This window comes from Tamandua tetradactyla, chromosome 1, assembly GCF_023851605.1.
Source record: "Tamandua tetradactyla isolate mTamTet1 chromosome 1, mTamTet1.pri, whole genome shotgun sequence".
Lineage (NCBI taxonomy): Eukaryota > Metazoa > Chordata > Mammalia > Pilosa > Myrmecophagidae > Tamandua > Tamandua tetradactyla.
This window is the reverse complement of record NC_135327.1, coordinates 6671820-6677819: the sequence shown is the minus strand read 5'-3', so window position 1 is coordinate 6677819 and position 6000 is coordinate 6671820.

Sequence of the window (6000 nt, the reverse complement as noted above, 5' to 3'; positions counted from 1 at the left end):
CCCACCCTTATTTCCTGGAAGGCACCTCTGAAGCCCACGTTTCAATATCTCTGTGATACATCTTCTTCCTTACTTTGGTTAGTCTACCAGAATTATCCCTGGTACCCTGTTCATCCAAAACCAAAATAATGGTGGGACATACCAGCCTTGGCCATTCAGGCAGAGTAAAGCCAGGTTTGCATATTCATGTCGCTTGGCTGAGAACTTACCTCAGTGCGCCCTCTTCTAGAACAGCTGACTGAAAAGTGAGAAGCTGCCTTTTAACACACTATGTAGGAAGAAGTGGGTTCTCAGCTGGGGAAAAGGTTGATTCTGCCTCACAGGGACATTTGGCAATGACTTGAGGCAATTTGGGTTGTCATGGCTTGGGGGTTGGGGCACCTACTGGCATCTACTGAATGGAGACCAGGTAAGGCCACCCTACCATGCAAGGAAAGCCCCTATAACGAAGAATTAGCTGGCCCCAAATGTCAATAGTGCCAAGGTTGAGACCCCTCCAGAAGAGTGATGGAGAGGAATGCATTTTTTTCACTATGAAAATATTTACAGCATCAAAAGAATGAAAAGGAATCAGTGCAGTGGGGCCAGTGCTTGATGAGATGTATCTGCACTTATCTGGCTGAACAGGCCTCGTGGGTGGGTGTGGGAGGAGTTGGATTTTCAAAAGCAGACACTGTGTACCAGGGTTGTGCAGGGGATTTCTGGTCATGACGCAGTGACTTGGCCTCCTCTGAAGATCTAGGCGGCAGCATCACTGCAACTCCAGAAGATGGAGGGCAAGTGTAAGATTTGTTAAATGCTATCAGGCATCCATTTCTAGTCATCTAGCACTTATACTCATCTAAGAATTCTTTACAGACCCTACATCAAGAGTGTGTGTGTGTGTGTGTACACATGTACTTAGTTCTGTGCAATTTTACCATGTTGTAGATTTGTGTACCCACCACCATAATGAAGATACTGACATTGCGTCACTACATGGACTCTTCACGTTGCCCTTTGATACCACACTTCCCTCCTTCCCACTCCCCGCCCCCCAATCCACAGTCCCTGGTGACCACTAATCTGTTCTCCATTTCTAAAATTTTGTAATTTCAAAATGGTATATAAATGAAATCATACCGTTTTTAATCCTTTGGGATTGGCTTTTTTCATTCAGCATAGTTTCTTGGCGATTCATACAGGTCGTTGCATGAATCAATAGTTTATTCCTTTTTATTGCTGTGTCGTATTCCATGGATATGTCACGGTTTGCTTAACTAATTCACCTGTTGAAGGCATCTAGGCTCACCTCTGTCTATGTCTATTATGAATAAAGCTGCTATGAACATTCATGTGCAGGTTTTTGGGTGAACATAAGTTTTCATTTCCCTGGGATGAATGCCCAAGAGTACAGTTGCTAGGGTTGCATGGTAATTGCATAATAAATTTAATAAGGGCGGGCCACAGTGGCTCAGCAGGCAAGAATGCTTGCCTGCCATGCCAGAGGACCTGGGTTCGATTCCCGGTGACTGCCCATGTTAAAAAAAATATTTTAATAAGAAACCGCCAAATCGTTTTCCAGAGAACCTGTACCTTTGCAAATCCCCAGCAGCAATGTATGAGTGATCCCGGTTCTCTTAACCTATCTAGCACTTGCTATTGTCACTATTTTTTATTTTACTGATTTTGATATGTGTATTGTGATATCTCATGGTTTCAATCTGTATTTCCCTAATGGCTAATGATATTGAACATCTTTTTTTGTTGTTGTTGTTGGTTAAGTGTTTATTTCATAATCGTAAATTTAACTCGGCAATCCAGCTAGATTTGGAAGGGGAGGATACTGTAGAATCCAAAGAACTGCAGCGAAAGCATAAAGATAGGACACTGAGGCAGACCAGGGAGGTGGGACACTCTCCTGAGCTACAGAAGGAATGGTCTAGTGGTTAAGACAAAATATAAATACAACTTATTAGATTTGTCCAGTCAGCAGTGGTGAGCTTCTGGCTGGTCTTGTGATTCCTGGACCCAAAGCGCGCCGTGGCTTCCACAATATCCATGCCCCTTTCACCTTGCCAAAGACCAGGTGCTTCCATCCAACCACTCAGTCTTAGCAGAGCGGATGAAAAACTGGGAACCTTTTGTGTTGGGTCCAGCGCTGGCCATGGACAAGAGGCCAGGACCCGTGTGCTCCAGGATGAAGTTATCATCATCAAACCTCTCCTCAAAGATGGACTTGCCACCGGTGCCGTTATGGGGTGTGAAGTCACCACCTTGGCACATAAACCCAGGAAAAATTCTGTGAAGCAGGAACCCTTATAACCAAATCCTTTCCCCCCAGTGCTCAGCACACAAAAATTTTTTGCTGTCATTGGAACTTTGTCCGCAAACAGGTCAAAGGAGACACAACCCAAGGGTTCACTGACAGTGGGGTTGACCATGGTGTGGGCGGAGGACTGCGGTGGCGGGTGTTGTCGTCTGCCTGAACATCTTTTTTTTTTAAATCTGTTTTTATTGACAAACAAAGACAACATACAAACACGAATACTCTTAACATGCAAACATTCCATACATGGTGTACAAGCAATGGCTCACAATACCATCATATCACATAGTTGTATATTCATCACCATGATCATTTCTTAGAATGTTTGTATCACTCCAGAAAAAGAAATAAAAAGAAAAAAGAAAAAACTCATGCATACCATACCTCTTACCCCTCCCTCTCATTGACAACCAGTATTTCCTTGTTCCCCCTATTTTCCCTATACCCCTTATCACTCCCTTTCATTGACACTAGTATTTCAATCTACTCGATTTATTTTAACATTTGTTCCCCCTATTATTTATTTATTTTTAATCCATATTTTTTACACATCTGTCCATACCGTAGATAAAAGGAGCATCAGACACAAGGTTTTCACAATCACACAGTCACATTGTGAAAGCTATATCATTATTCAATCATCATCAAGAAACATGGCTACTGGAACACAGCTCTACATTTTCAGGCACTTCCCTCTAGCCTCTGTAACACACCTTAAACTAAAAAGGGGAAATATATAAAATGCATAAGAACAACCTTCAGGATCACCTCTTGACTCTGTTCAAAATCTCTCAGTCACTGACACTTTATTTTGTCTGATTTCTCTCTTCCACCTTTCAGTTGAGAAGATTTTCTCATTCCCTTGATACTGAGTCCCAGCTCATTCCAGGATTTCTGTCCCACATTGCCAAGGAGGTTTACACCCCTGGATGTCATGTGCCATGTAGAGAGGGGGAGGGCAGTGAGTTTGCTTGCCCTGTTGACTGAAAGAGAGATAGGCCACATCTGAGCAATAAAAGAGGTTCTCTGGGGCTCTTAGACCTAATTTTAAGTAAGCTTAGTCTAACCTTTGTGGGGTTAAGTTTCATATGAACAAACCCCGAGATCGGGGGCTCAGCCTATTACTTTGGTTGTCCCCACTGCTTGTGAGAATATCAAGAACTCTCCACTTGGGGAAGTTGAATTTTTCCCCTCTCTCACCATCCCCCCAAGGGGACTTTGCAAATACTGTTTTTATTCACTGTTCAGATCCTTTGGGATTTATCGATGTTGCCTTTATTTATTTATTTATTTATTTATTTAATTTTATTTTATTTATTTTTTTGCATGGGCAAGCACCGGGAATCAAACCCAGGTCTCTGGCATGGCAAGTGAGAACTCTGCCTGCTGAGCCACTGTGGCCCACCCACCTTTATTTTTGAAGGACAGTTTTGAAGGGCAGAATTGTTTTTTGATAATGTATTTTTTTCTGTCAGCTCTTTGTGCCACTGCCTCTGGCATCCATTATTTCTGATGAGAGTCGGCCAATTGTTATATTATTGGTCACCTATTTATGATGAGTTGTTTACAAGTATTTCTTTTTTTGTTTCTGTATTTGTGTTTCAGAAGTTTGACTATAATATCTCTAGGTGTAGTTCTCTTTGTGTTTACCATATTTGGGATTCACTGAGATTCTAGGAACTGTCAGGAATAAATGCTTCTCAACTGGTTGCTTTACTTCGGTTGATTTCCAGTGTCTTGATTTTTTTCTCAATTTTTCCCAATATTATACTTGTTTTCTGTGGAAAAGAATCGTCTGGGCTCTGTAGGCTGTTGTGGTAGTTAGATTCAGGTGTCAACTTGGTCAGGTGAAAGCACCTAGTTCTGTTGCTGTGGACATGAGCCAATGGTAGGTGAATCTCATCTGTTGCTAATTACATCCGCAGTCGGCTAGGAGGCGTGTCTGTTGCAATGAGTGACGTTTAACTTAATTGGCTTGTGCTTAAATGAGAGAACGCAATGTAGCACAGTCTAGCAGCTTGGCATTCCTCATCTCAGCACTTGCAGCTCAGCCCGGGCCCTTGGAGATGGAGAAAGAAATCACCCCGGGGAAAGTTGTTGGAACCCAGGGGCCTGGAGAGAAGACCAGCAGAGACCATCCTGTGCCTTCCACGTAAGAAAGAACCTCAGTGGAAAGTTAGCTGCCTTTCCTCTGAAGAACCAACAAAATAAATCCCCTTTTATTAAAAGCCAATCCGTCTCTGGTGTGTTGCATTCCAGCAGCTAGCAAACTAGAACAGCTATCATTACTGGAAATCCTTCCTTTGGTTGAATAGCTTGAATACAACATTTACTTTCCAACTAGCCTCTTCTTAAAATGCATGTGGTTCCATCACTTTCTAAAGATGCAATGCATATGTGCACCTGTGTATGTAGAAGTGTGTGAACGCGTAGTGTGCCTGTGTGTACATGTGTGCATGTGAGTGCTATTAACGTTTGTCTCCCACGTGTATGCTCTTCTTCCATTCTCTTACTAGCTGTCACCCTTTCCCCTATTCGTGGTATGAATTGCTAATTATACTACATAAATATATTATAATTACATAGGAAATGTACCAACCAAATCTTACTCGGGTTACTATGGCTTTAAGAGTAGGATTCATATTCAGCCCTTGCTCTCAAGCCAGGTGCTATAGATCTAGGAAGAGACTTGTTCCTGTTTCCTTGATATTTTCTCCATGGCTTGCAATTGGATGGGTAAGTTAGCTAACGATAAGTGACCGTGCATCCAGTTTTTTCATGGATTGTCCTGGCTTACACCTGTTGTCTTGATACAACTATTTGTTGTTGTTTATTTATTTATTTAATTTATGAAGCATATCCACATACAAACACAAACATTTTTACCATATGGTCGTTCCATTCCTGTTATATAATCAATAACTTACAATATCATCACACAGTTGTATATTCATCATCATGATCATTTCTTAGAACATTTACATCAATCCAGAAAAACAAATAAAAAGAAAACAGAAGAAAATTCATACATACCACACCTCTTACTCCTGCTTTTCATTGGTCACTAGCATTTCATTGATATAACTATTAATAGCACCTCCCTATACTCTGAAAAGTATCCTGGTGTAGATGATAAATTTAAATTGTCATCCTCATTGAAGCTACTTTGAAGATCTGGCCATCTCTCTTGTTTTCCCCACTATCCCTTATGCCCTTATTGTGTTGTTCCAAATTTGGATATGGGATGGGGCAGAGAACCTCAGCCATATACTCCAACTCTAATCAGAAAATCTTTCATTGAGTAGTGCTGAGTGCTTGCCCATGTATTTCATAGCAGTATTTTGTGTGACATTCAACTCTTGTTTTGTCTGTAAATTGGTAACCCCTAATAGAGGAAATGAGAAGTGGAGTAGATATCTAATGCCTACAAAATCTCACACCTAATCTCTAATGGCACATGGGTTTACCGAGGAACACAAAGACAATGCTACAGGATAGAGGCATTCAGTCCCCTACTTGCTAAAGGTGTTGACTGCTGAAGTCTCACAGCTGAGTTTCTCTATGGGCCTTGGCCAGAGCCTTCAGACAAGGGTACAGGAGTAGCGGTGCTCCCCTGCTAGAACCTTCAAACATTATCTCATGGTCCATTAGCAGAAGAGAAAAGAAGACAGGTGGCCCAGTGACAAATGTGA